This window comes from Notamacropus eugenii, chromosome 4 (genome assembly GCF_028372415.1).
Source record: "Notamacropus eugenii isolate mMacEug1 chromosome 4, mMacEug1.pri_v2, whole genome shotgun sequence".
Classification (NCBI taxonomy): Eukaryota; Metazoa; Chordata; class Mammalia; order Diprotodontia; family Macropodidae; genus Notamacropus; species Notamacropus eugenii.
In genome coordinates this window covers 217,338,932-217,352,820 of record NC_092875.1, presented here as the reverse complement: position 1 = coordinate 217,352,820, position 13,889 = coordinate 217,338,932, and the positions used below count along the sequence as shown (strand labels likewise).

The following is a 13,889-nucleotide window of genomic DNA, read 5'->3' as shown; positions in this document are numbered from 1 at the left end:
AGCTTAAGGGAATGGAAGTAGAAGTACAAGCGGGGGAGAGAGGGGGAGGGGAGAGGGGAAAGAAAAGAAGCGGAGCCCTACTTTTCTCTTTGGCTCCACACGTGCTAAGAGCTTTCTGGCTTCCTCAATCCTACTTAATCTTCAGCCACACAGTTTGCATCTCAATACCATGCTGTTAGGTAACTAGGTGTGCTCCAATCCGGGACGACCTCGAGGGCAGGGAGACTCCACCCATCAGGTATCTCCGGGGGAGAGGCGGAAATACCCGAGCTAGCCGAGCTAGCTCGGTCTGACCTTCTCGAACCCCCGCTGTTCATGGAGGGCCTCGTAAGACTCTAAGATTTAGAAGTCCCACTTTTACCTGCCCGAGACTGTCCACACGGAATTGAGCTTCCAGTCCCAACAAGGAGAGACAATTTTAAAATTATGGGACTACATGAAAGTCATGATCAAAAAAAGAGCTTAGACATCATCTTTCAAGAAACTATTAAGGAATGCTGCCTTGATATTCTAGAACCAGAGGGTAAAATGGATATTGAAAGAATCCATTGAACACCATCTGAAAGAGATCCCGAAAGGAAAACTCCTAGGAATATTGTAGTCAAATTGCAGAGCTCCCACATCAAGGAGAAAACATTGTAAGCAGTCAGAAAGAAACAATTCGACTACTGTGGAAACTCAATCAGGATAACACAAGATCTAGCAGCTTCTAAATTAAAGGATCACAGGTCTTAGAATATGATACTCCAGAGGTCAAAAGAGCTAGGATTAAAATCAAGAATCACCTACCCAGCAAAACTGAGTATAATACTTCAGGCGAGAAAATGGTTTTTCAATGAAATTGGGGACTTTCAAGCATTCTTGATGAAAAGACCAGAGCTGAAAAGAAAATTTGACTTTCAAACACAAGAATGAAGAGAAGCATGAAAAGGGAAACAGCAAAGAGAAGTCATAAGGGACTTTACTAAAGTTCAACTGTTTACATTCCTACATGGAAAGACAATATTTGTAACTCTTGAAAAACACTTAAACACCCTGCTAAAGGAGACCCAAAAAAATGCTGAAGAAAATAACACCTTAAAAAATAGGCTAACTCAACTGGCAAAAGAGGTTCAAAAAGCCAACGAGGAGAAGAATGCTTTAAAAAGCAGAATTAGCCAAATGGAAAAGGAGGTTCAAAAGCTCACTGAAGAAAATAGTTTTTTCAAAATTAGAATGGAACAGATGGAGGCTAAGGACTTTATGAGAAACTAAGAAATCACAAAACAAAACCAAAAGAATGAAAAAATGGAAGATAATGTGAAATATCTCATTGGAAAAACAACTGACCTGGAAAATAGATCCAGGAGAGACAATTTAAAAATTATGGGCCTACCTGAAAGCCATGATCAAAGAAAGAGCCTCTACATCATCTTTCAGGAAATTATCAAGGAAAACTGCCCTGATATTCTAGAACCAGAGGGCAAAATAAATATTGAAAGAATCCACCGATCACCACCTGAAAAAGATCCAAAAAGAGAAACTCCTAGGAACATTGTGGCCAAATTCCAGAATTCCCAGGTCAAGGAGAAAATATTGCAAGCAGCTGGAAAGAAATAATTCAAGTACTGTGGAAATACAATCAGGATAACACAAGATCTAGCAGCTTCTACATTAAGGGATCAAAGGGCATGGAATAGGATATTCCAGAAGTCAAAGGAACTAGGACTAAAACCAAGAATCACCTACCCAGCAAAACTGAGTATAATACTTCAGGGGAAAAATGGTCATTCAATGAAATGGGGGACTTTCAAGCATTCTTGATGAAAAGACCAGAGCTGAATAGAAAATTTGACTTTCAAACACAAGAATCAAGAGAAGGATGAAAAGGTAAATAGGAAAGAAAAATTATAAGGGACTTACGGTTTGCATTCCTTCATGGAAAGATAATATTTATAACTCCTGAGACTTTTCTCCACATTAGGGTAGTTGGAAGGATTAGATATAAACAGAGGGCACAGGTTCAGTTGATAGGAAGTGATGATATCTAAAAAATAAAATTAAGGAGTGAAAGAGGAACATATTGGGAGAAGGAGAAAAGGAGAAATAGAATAAGGCAAATTATCCCACATAAAAGAAGCAAGAAAAAGTATTTTCAAAGGAAGGGGGGGGAAGGAATGACATGCTTACTCAATTTGGTATAAAAATCTATCTTACACTACAGGAAATTAGTGGGGAAGGGAATAAGCTGGGGGGGGGAGAGGTTAGAGGGATGATAGAAGGAAGGGCAAATGGGAGGAAGAGGTGGTTAGAAGGAAACACTTTTGAGCAGGGACAAAGTCAAAAGACTGAATAGATGAGGGGTCAGGATAGGATGGAGGGAAATATAGTTAGTATTTCACATCATGATTATTAAGAAAGTGTTTTGCATGACTACACTTGTGTTGCCTATATTGAATTACTTACCTTCTCAGTGGGGATGGGTGGGGAGGGACAATAGGAGAGAAGTTGGAACTGAATATTTTGACTGAGATTGGGCAGATTGGGGGAAGAGGTAATTGGAATGCCCAGTGTCTTGGGCTGGGTGGAGGGGAGGGATGGGGAGAGGATTTGGAACTCGAGGTCTTGTGGAAGTAAATGCTGAAAATAATTAATTAATTAATTGATACAAAACATAATTATTGGCTTTTGGCATTCACTTCTATATGATGTTGGGTTCCAGGTCTTCTCCCCTCCCTCCACTTCTCCTTCCCCAGGACTGCATGTGGTCTTATATAGTCTATACATGTACAACCATATGAAACATATTTCTACATCAGTCATATTGTAAAGAAGAATTAGAACCGGGAGAAGCTCGGAAGCCATGGGAGAAGCTGTGGATCATGGGGATGCCCAGGGGGAAGATCAACTGGCCCTGGATGGAGCCCAAAAAGAAGCTGTTCAAGAAGCTCTGGGTGCTGAGACTGGAGAGGCGGCAGCAGCACCAGGTGGTCAGGGCAGTGCTGGACGAGGGCCTCATTACTCGCCATCCTGTCAAGAAGCAGGAGTCCAGTGTCCAGGCCAACATCACCCTATATGGGAAGAAGAGAAGGAAGCTTGCAACAGATCAGGCATTCCCAGAGGGAGAAGGCTGCCATGAAGGTGGAAGCCCCCGAAGCCGGGCAGGACCACTGAGGCACAGCCTAGATGGCAGAAGAAAAGGAAAACTGGAGTTAGCCAGGATGTGGAGATGGAAGACCTAGAACCTGACAGCTGAACCCGGACAACCTCACAAGAGGCCATCCTTCAGTTAGGACAAGGAGGCAGAGACCCTTAATGATAGCCTTAATTTTTTTTTTAAGTTTTTATTTTTGGAGGCAATCAGGGTGGAGTGACTTGTTCAGGGTCACACAGCTACTGGGTGTCTGAGACTAGATTGGAACTCAGGTTCTCCTGACTCCAGGGCTGGTGCATCCACTTTGCCTCCTAGCTGACCTCCTCCCACCATAAATTTCTAAAGCAATGTGGCTCCAACCTTTCCCTTCCCTCCCCTCTTAAGCCTCACTCTTCAAGTACCTTTGCTGTAGGCAGGGGAGTGTAAGATACTGTTTTCTTGGCTTCCTGGGGAGGAAAGAATGGAAGCCAATGGCTCAGTAGTGCTAAGTTTGTAATAAAGTTATTTGAGTTCTGAAAAAAAAAATTAGAACCAGAGGGAAAAACCACCAGAAAGATGAAACAGAAAAGGGAGAGAAAGAGACAGAGCTTCTATCTGTATCCAGACTACATAGCTTCTCCCCCCTCTCCACCTCCTGCCCCCCAATGTGGATAGTGTTTTTCATCATGAGTTTTTTGGAGTTGTCTTGGATTCTTGTATTGTTGGAAACAGTTGTCTCTCAAAGTTGGTTATCACATAATGTTTCTGTTACTGTGAACAATGTTCTCTTAGTTCTTGGTGAGCCATTTCTTAATCTTAAACCTTTTTCATTTTTTTTATTTAACTTTTAACATTTATTTTCACACAGTTTTGGGTTACAAATTTTCTCCCCTTTTATCCCCTCCCCCCCCCAAACCCGAGCTTTCTGATTGCCCCTGTGACCTATCTGCTCTCTACTCTATCCTCCCTCCCTGCCCTTGTCTCTGTCTTCTCTTTTGTCCTGTAGGGCCAGATAGCTTTCTTGACCCCTTAACCTGTATTTCTTGTTACCCAGTGGTAAGAACATTACATTTGGCCCTAACACTTTGAGTTCCAACTTCTTTAGCTCCCTCCCTCTCCACCCCTTCCCCTTGGAAGACAGGCAATTCAATATAGGCCATATATGTTTAGTTTTGCAAATGATTTCCATACTAGTTGTGTTGTATAGGACTAACTATATTTCCCTCCATCCTATCCTGTCCCCCTTTACTTCTATTTTCTTATGGTCCTTTCCCTCCCTATGAGTGTCAACCTCGTATTGCATTTTCCTCCCCATGCCCTCCCCTCCATCCTCCTCCCCACCCTGCTTGTGCCCCTGTCCCCCACTCTCCTGTATTATGAGATAGGTTTTCCTATCAAAATGAGTGTGCATTATATTCTTTCCTTTAGTGGAATGTGATGAGAGTAGACCTCATGTTTTTCTCTCGCCTCCCCTCTTTATCTCACCACTAATAAGTCTTTTGCTTGCCTCTTTTATGAGAGATAATTTGCCCCATATAACTTCTCCCTTTCTCCTCCCAATATTTCTCTCTCACTGCTTGATTTCATTTTTTTTTAAGATTTGATCCCATCCTCTTCAATTCACTCTGTGCACTCTGTCTCTATGTATGTGTGCGTGTGTGCATGCGTGTGTGTGTGTACTCCCACCCAGTACAAAGATACTGAAATGTTTCAAGAGTTACAAATATTGTCTTTCCATGTAGGAATGTAAACAGTTCAACTTTAGTAAGTCCCTTATGACTTCTCTTTGCTGTTCACCTTTTCATGGTTCTTCTTCATTCTTGTGTTAGAAAGTCAAATTTTCTTTCCAGCTCTGGTCTTTTCATCAGGAAAATTTGAAAGTCCTCTATTTCATTGAAAGACCATTTTTTCTCCTGAAGTATTATACTCAGTTTTGCTGGGTAGGTGATTCTTGGCTTCAGTCCTAGTTCCTTTGACTTCTGGAATATCCTATTCCATTCCCTTCTATCCCTCAATGTAGAGGGTGCTAGATCTTGTGTTATCCTGATTGTATTTCTGCAATACTTGAATTGTTTCTTTCTAGCTGCTTGCAATATTTTCTCTTTCACCTGGGAATTCTGGATTTTGGCCACAGTGTTCCTAGGAGTTTCTCTTTTTGGACCTCTTTCGTGCGGTGTTCTGCGGATTCCTTGAATATTTATTTTGCCTTCTGGTTCTAGAATCTCAGGGCAGTTTTCCTTGATAATTTCATGGAAGATGATGTCTAGGCTCTTCTTTTGATCATGGTTTTCAGGTAGTCCCAGAATTTTTACATTGTCTCTCCTGATTCTATTTTCCAGGTCAGTTGTTTTTCCAATAAGATATTTCACATTATCTTCCATTTTTCGAATCTGCGCAGTATGTTCTGAGATATCTGTCTTTCTCATAAAGTCCTTAGCGTCCATCCGTACCATTTCAGATTTGAAAGATCTATTTTCTTCAGTGAGCTTTTGAATCTCCTTTCCCATTTGGTTAATTCTGCTTTTGAAAGCATTCTTCTCCTCATTGGCCCCTTGCACCTCCCTTGCCCGCTGAGTTAGGCTAGTTCTCAAGGTGCCAATTTCTTCAAAGATTTTTTTGGTTCTCCTTTAGCAGGGAGCTGATCTGTTTTTCATGCTTCTCCCTCATCCCTCTCATTTTCCTTCCCAGTCTTTTCTCCACCTCTCTAACTTGATTTTCAAAATTCCTCTTGAGCTCTTCCATGGACCAAGCCCATTGGGTGGGCTGGGACACAGAATCCTCGATTTCTGTGTCTTTGCCTGATGGCAAGCATTGTTCCTCCCCATCAGAAAGGAAGGGAGGAAGTGTCTTTTCTCCGATAAAGTACCCTTCAATAGTTTTATTTCTTTTCCCTTTTCTTGGCATTTTCTCCAACCAGTGGCCTGACCTCTGAATGTTCTCCTTACACCCACCTCGCCTCCTGGTCCTCCCAGCCAGCGTTTGGGGACTGAGATTCAAATGCTGCTTCCCACCTTAGAGTTTTTGGCGGGGGCAGGGCTGCTATTCAGTGTTAAATTAAGTTCAGGTGCTGAGGTCAGGGGCAGGGCCGCTTCTCTGGCTTGGTTCCCTCAGGGGGTTTATGCACAGACCTTCCACAATGGATCCAGGCTCCCGCCCATTTGGGGAGCCCCTGTCTGCAGCCGCCTCTCAGCTTCCATCTCCTGGGGGGGCCCGAGCCATGGAAGCACCCCACTCCCCTCTCAACCCGCCAAAGAGACTCTCTCACCCACCCCCATCAGTCACCTGTTGGTGCGGGGGCTTGTGCCGCCGCTGAAGATCCCGTCTCTGGAGCCCTCCCAGATCCGTGCCTCTCGGAGCCATGGCCGCCGCCGCCGCAGGTCCAGGCTGGGCTCTGCGTCTGCAGCGCAACGGACCTTTTGCGAGAGGTTTGCAGGTCCCTCTGTGGGTGGGTGGACCCACGTGGCCGCTGGAGATCCCGTCCCCGTAGCCCTCTCGGATCTCTTCCCCTCGGTGTTGTGGCCGCGGCAGGGCTGCACTCTGCTCCCTGTCCCGGCGCCCAGTCCACGGCGCAAAGGACCCCCCGCGAGAGGTTTGCAGGTCTCTCCAGAGCACAAATCTCCCTCGCTCCAATACTCCATGGTCTCTGGGTGCAGAATTCGCCCTGGCTTGGTCCCCTCTAGCCACTCTGTGGTTTGTGGGCTCGGAGCTATGTGTATGTGCATCTTTCTACTTCGCCATCTTGGCTCCGCCCCAATCTTAAACCTTAATAAAGATCACATGGTGGGTCCTTCAATTTGAAACTGATTGGTCCCTGGTGACTTCCAGTTCCCCACAGCACATCCAGACCACTGAGAACCCATGACAGGTACCTAAACCCTCAGGGATGCAATAAAGGCTATGGATGTAACACCTAACAGCAATGAAATGATCTGGAATGGCTCTGAAGGTTATAGTAGTATGCTTTATGAGGGGAGAAAATAATAGAATGAAAGAGATGCTGTCAATGTAGAAATTTCAAATTTGGGCAAATGACTGGATATGTGGGGTGTGAGAGAATATTAAGTTCAGAATAATGCTAGGATTAGGATGCTTCAAGATTACAAGGGCATTTCTGCCTTTGGCAGACATAAGGGGAGTTTGGAATGGAAGGATTTGAGCAGAAAGCTAAAGAGTGATGTTCTGAATATGTTGAGTTTGAAAAATTTGAAATATCTAATAGATAATGACAATATGGGACAAATTTAGGGGGAAAAACAAGGTAGATATATATTACATTTAGGACTTAAAGGATCATATTTGCAATGCAGAGAGCAGTTTCAATTGAATGATGAGGTCTGAAGGAAGTTCCCAAAAGAGTGCAGAGGAAGTTGAGGCAGCTGATGTAGACAACTTTGTCAGGGACTTTGAACTACATTGGACTGGAAATATGAGGAAGAGAATTTCTTCAGAAACCTTCTATGAAAGACAATGTGGTAAAGTAGAAAGATTATTGGCTTTGAAGTAAGAGAACCTTTTTCAACTGTAGTTTTTGTAGCATGCTTCCTATAAGGTTTCAGATGAGTGTCAATTTCCCTTCCAACTCTCACATTCAGAGGATTTGTAGCATATTAATGAGAAATGGGAAAATTCAACTGTCCTGAGTAATTCCTGTTGCTTTTCCTCCCTCACCTTCAACTTGTTCATTTTTTTTTATATTACATGGCATATATCTTAGCAGGTTAGAAAGGTTTCTAATTCAAAAATCATAAAACATCTAAGAATCTGGTAGTTTTGAAATGTATTCAAAAATACATTTGAAGTAAATAGGATAGGTAGAACTGATGGGAGAAGGGGACTTGAGTATTTCAGGATTGTTAAGATGATGGAAACACTTCAAGACCATTTTTTTTTAACTAACCAATATTCTTTGTACCCAAGAAGTAGATTAATTGATTCTTCTAGATCTTCAAGGCAAATTTTTCTAGCTATTGTGGTTTATGCTTTGGGAAAATTTCTTGCAAAGTAGAATAGAGTCTATTTTTAGAGCATTTGAGTTTCACAAAGTTTTATAGTGTTGTTGTTTTTAACTGAGTACTTATGGAAATTATATTCCTTTGAAATTATAATGAGAAATTATTTGAAAATTGTCTCAATCTTTATATACTCTGATTACTCTAAATCATAGAACATATTCACACTTGAAGAATGTGTCATACTAAAGAATCTCTGAGATCTTTTTGAACTTGACCATTATGTGATTCTGTGCTTTTAATAAAAATTTTCAAAAACAAATTTCACAATTTTCCCTTTTTTCATTAAATGATATTCAAATTCAAAACTGCTGATATACAGGACATCTATTACTAGTATTACAAGAATTATTTAAACTGTCTACCTGATTTTAGAGCCACATGCTCTTTAGAAAAATGCATACATAACAAGAAGTTATAACAATCATTTATCTGACATAATACACACAGAGAATACGAGTATATATAACCAAAAATAATTCCTCAAAAATGGCCAAAGGATATGAACAAAAAACATTTAAAAGAAGAATGTCAAACTATTAACAATCATAAGAGTATTCTATACTCTGAGGCTGAACTCTCAAGATTATAGTCCATGCACCTCAGCTAGTATATGATCTATTAATAATAGGAGAAATTCAAATCAAACAAAGCTCTATGGTTTTACACCAAATTCAACAAATTTGCAAAGAAGACATCATATTGAGATTATCAATATTAGATTGTGGAAAAACATATGATGGTGAAATTTTGAAATGATCTAGTTCTTCTAGAAATCAATTTAAAAATATGATAGGAAAGCAATGATAAGTCTCTATCTTTTGATCTATAGATTCCACTATAATCATATAACTCCAGGAGGGGCAGCTAAGTGGTGTAGTGGATAGAGTACCAGTGCAGGAGTCAGGAGGACCTGAGTTCAAATCTCACCTCAGACACTTGACACTCACTAGCTGTGTGACCTTGGGCAAGTCACTTAACCCCAATTGCCTCATCCTGGGTCATCTCCAGTCATCCTGATGAACATCTGGTCACTGGATTCAGATGGCTTTGGAAAAGAAGTGAGGCTGGTGACCTAAACAGCCCTCCCTCACTCAAAACAAAATCAAGTACAAGTCATGTCATCATTTCTCTGAAAAAATGGAAGAAAAGAACTCCTTTAGATGGATTATTTCCCAGATTGAGGAGGAGGAATTTTTTCTTTCTCCTTCTACCATTGACCTTAAAAATCCGAGCTCCTGGTCCTGCAGGAAACAGACCCCCATGGTCAGTATGAAATATACCCAGGGAATACATTCAGGAGATGTCTTTAAAGAGTCTGATTTCTGACACAAAAGAACCTTGTCTATCCCTTGAAAGTTGAGGTACTTGAGAAGATCAGATCCAAGAAGCCTTGGAGGCCCAGAATTTTAAATAATGTTAACTACATGGGTACCCTAAGGGTGTGCCTCCCTACTAGTGTACTCTCCATGGTGCTTACACTTCCCAGTTACTCTGTATTTGTGTTAGGAGAATGTGGCACAAGTTTACGGGAAAAATTTTATTTGTATTGTTTTTACAACGTTATCTCAGTAAATTACTTTGAGTTAATTGTGTCTAATGGCTAACTATTAAAAATAAATATACTATTTGAGGTCCATGAGCTATAGTTTTGAGAGTTCAGCCTCAGAGTATAGAATACTTTCAACGTAGAATGGTGTCTCCCCCTGGGACCTAAGAAATTAATGTAAATGAGGGACAGAAAGAGGGAAGGTAGGCTAGAAGAAGAGATATGCAAAGATATAGAAAACAGTCCAGAATATTCACAGTAGCATAGTTTTTGTTTATTTGTTTGTTTGATTGATAACAAAGATCTGAAATCAAAGTGGATGTATCATGTTGAGGGAATGATTGAGCAAATTATAGTACATAAATGGAATCTTACTGACAGAAGAAACAATAGAGAAGCAGCACAATATAGTAAAATGAGAATGAGATTAGGGATTTAAAGTCAGAGGACCTGATTTTAAATCTAGGCTCTGTCACTTTGTGGTCTTGGGGATGTCACTTGACCTTTTGGAGTCTCTCTTTTCTTATTGTAAGGTTGCACTCAATAACCTGTAAGGTCCCTTATATCTCTAAATATATGAAGATACCACAACCAGCCTGGGCCTAGAAGGAACCCTGAAATGACTCAGAATCTAATCTTACATTGCAAAAGTGTTTATTTTCTGAGATGATCTTAAAGGGGAGAGAGAGAGAGAGAGGGGGGAGAGAGAGAGAGAGAGAGAGAGAGAGAGAGAGAGAGAGAGAGAGAGAGAGAGAGAAATGTTAAAGAGAGTTAAAATCTTCCCCATCTATTAATGGGCCTGCCCTCTAGGGGAAGTTTGATTAGGGGAGATTTGTTTTGTAGGAAGGCCCATACCTTTTGTTAATTTCTAATGAGGCACTGGTTCTGAAGGGTTGTGATGCTCTCTGGCTCTGAAAAGTATATTTATACTCCGAGATAAGGTTTGGTTTGGGGCTTACTCTTTGGAAGTATTTGTTTAGCCAGTTGAGACTCTGAATAGCTACTAAGGAGTCCCCTGGCTTTGAAAACTCAGGTGTTGATGCTTCTCTCTGTAGTAACCATATAGAGTTAGACAGTGAGAGGTGTCTTTTCATCTGTGATGTATACATTGCTTATGGTTAGACAGTTGGAAGTCCTGTCTGTTGGTTTTAATTTCTCTGTATTTTCTCTTATGTTCAGGGTTTTGACTTTTTCTCTGTGTATGTTGGAGACTTGCTGCTTGAGAGACAAACGGGAGGGGGGGAGAGAGAGAGAGAGTACTCAGCACCTCAAAGGGTATGTGGAAATGGGTGAGATATTAATAGTTTCTAGAGGTTTTTCTCCTGGGAGTAGGGGTTAAGAAAGAAGGTATCTGTAGATAAAATAACCCAGGGAGTAGGGTGTTTAGAATGTCTTGACCGAGGTCTCGTCTGCAGCTATTGCTTGAGGGAGCCCTTGAGCTGGTTAAGGCTGATTCTGTGGTTTCTGTCAATTACAGCCATCTAAATTCAGCTAGAGTTCACTTACAAAGAATCATTGGAATGTCAGGCAGCTCTGAGCCTTAAAAACTCTTTTAATTAGTCAGTTGTTGTCTAACTCCATTGTTCTACTCCCTTGTAAAAAAGGGAGGCTCCAATTTATCTAAAAGGTTAGTGTAATTATTACAGTGTCAAAAGACTGCAAAGAAGTATAGAAAAAATTAATTAAACAGAATTAAACTCTTGTACTATATGCTATATAGTACAAGTTGTATAGCACTATAGCCTACTGACTATGTGCTAGACACTAGACTAATCAGAGTTTAATAGAACAAGAGAGATTGCATTCTAATAGGGAAAGGTAATGCATATGGGCTATTGGTAATGCATAGTGGTAGCTGGAAAATCGTACTTTTTGTCTGAGTTCACAGTAATGGTGAATTTCCTTAAAAGGGTTGTTGATATGCCTTGTCTAGAAGCTATAGTAGTGTTGATTTGATTACTAGTTTCAGAGATAGAAAAAGAAGATGACAGAGGAGTAGAACTGAGTGACATCATAGGAAGATATCTGGGGAGAAGTGTGTTTGGCTTGGCAGGAAATGGTTTTACTGAAGCATGATCAACATTCTAGGGGAAGCTTCACTAAGTGGGCTATGTAAACACTCACCAGTCAGGACAGCATGGCCAGAGAGGGATGTGGCACCAGCACTAGTAGTCTCAGAGTGGTATGGTAGGAAAATAACTAGGGAGATGCAAAAGTAACTGTACTAATGAAATATCATTGTGGCAGATGAGCAGTGGATAGATTGGAAAGGGGAGAGATAAGAAGCAGAGAGACCATTTGAAGACTATTGCAATAGTCTGGGTTGAGAGATAAGGAGGCCCTATATTAGGGTAAGTGATATCAGAATGGAAGGAAAAGGTCCAGATGCAAGAGATGTTGTGAAAATGTTTGAATGATGGAAAGGAAGCACCAAGATAGCCCAGAAAACAGTTATGTTCCAGTTGTATGAAAGGTGAAAACAATGCATGTGTGATAAGATAAAATGAGTTTTGTTGTATTTTTTTTCTTTGGATGAGGAAAAGCATAGTGGGTTTTGATGAAGAATGAGGATCTTTTATCTTGGAAGACTTGGAATGAAAAATCTATTTTAAAATTGGATTCAATCAATCTGTCATTTAACATTTAGCAAGCAGTCACTGGGCAGATAGGTGGAGCAGTGAATAGTGTGTAGGGCCTGCAGTCAAGAAAATCTGAGTTCAAACCCAGTCTCAGACACTTACTAGTTGTGTGAACCTGTGCAAGTCACTTAATCCTATTTGCCTTAGTTTCCACATCTGTAAAATGAGCTGGAGAAAGAAATGGCAAACCATGCCAGTATCTTTACCAAGAAAACCCTAAATGGGATCGTGAAAAATAGGACATGACTAAAACAGCTGAACAACAACAAAAAAGATGTTATATGCTAGGTATGTGGTAAGTGCTGAGGATACAAAAAGAGTGAAAAAACAGCATGTCACCAAGTAAATCACAGTGTAATGGGGGAATAGAATAAAGAAACATATACAGATATATTTATGTGCACGGATACAAATAGACAGACAGGTAGACAGACAGATAGATAGATAGATAGATAGATAGATAGATAGATAGATAGATAGATAGATAGATACATACATACATAGATACATAGATACATAGATACATAGATAGATACATAGATACATAGATACATAGATGCACAGACAGAAAGACAAACACAAACAAACTATATACAGGAAAAATCTGAAATAATTAAAAGAGGGAAGGCACTAAAATTAAGAGGCATTTGCAAAGATTTCCTGTAAAAGATGTGATTTCAGCTAAAGTACAAGGTAAAGAGTGAGTGTTCAGGGAAATGAAATAGTCAAAAAGAACAAGAAAACATAGCAGAAATTTTGTTCCCAAGTCAGTTCAACTGGGAGTTATGAGAACTCTATGTATGCATACTAGGTTGATTCAAGATTTAACATAGGGGAAGACAGGAAGAGAGCAATTATGTGGTGTAGTGAATAGAGCACCGAGCACAGAGTCAAGAAGACATAAATCTTCCTGAGGTCAAATCAGGTTTCAGACCCTTACTAGCTATGTGACCCTGTGTAAGTCACTTAATTCTGTTTGCCTGTAAAATAAAATGAAGAAGGAAATTGCAAACCAGTCTTTGTCAATAAAATTTTAAATAAGGACATAAAAAAATGACACAGACAGGAAGAACGCATTCTATTGGTAATCATATATCACTTAGCCTAGCCAGATTTAATTGAATTTGAAAAGTTCTATATGCTAAGAATGTGGTAGAATGCCCACTAGTATGATGGTGAAAGTTATGATGGAAAAAATTGCTGAAGAATCTGTGATTTTAATGTGAGATTTAGGATAGCAAAAAACTTCTGGGGGGCGGAGCCAAGATGGCGGAGTGAAAGCAACGACTCACCTAAGCTCCTGGAAAAACTCCTCTGATATCTCTGGGGGGAGAGTCTGACCAGACTTTGGAGGTGTAGAATCCAGTGGGTGACGGACTTTGACGGATTCAGAGCCCAGGCTGGACCGGAGGGTCCACGGGAGGGATCTGTTCCGCGGGGGTAAGACCCCGGCGCACAGCGCAGCGCGGTCAGCGCGGCAGGGCGGAGGGGACCAGAGGAGCCCGAGAGTGGCGGGCAAAACCAGCGGAGCAGGAGATAAGCCAGGCCGAGCCGGTGAGAGCCGCTGAGTGCCAGACATC

At 40.9% G+C, this 13,889-nt stretch overlaps 1 protein-coding gene and 1 pseudogene across 1 annotated transcript in view; both read left to right on the top strand.

Moving 5' to 3' along the window:
• The window catches only part of DOK6 (docking protein 6), a 663,764-nt gene that overhangs the window by 87,924 nt on the left and 561,951 nt on the right, over nucleotides 1-13,889 (top strand). The gene's annotated exons all lie outside the window — the stretch shown is intronic.
• LOC140500983 (uncharacterized protein C11orf98-like) lies at nucleotides 411-4,877 on the top strand (annotated as a pseudogene).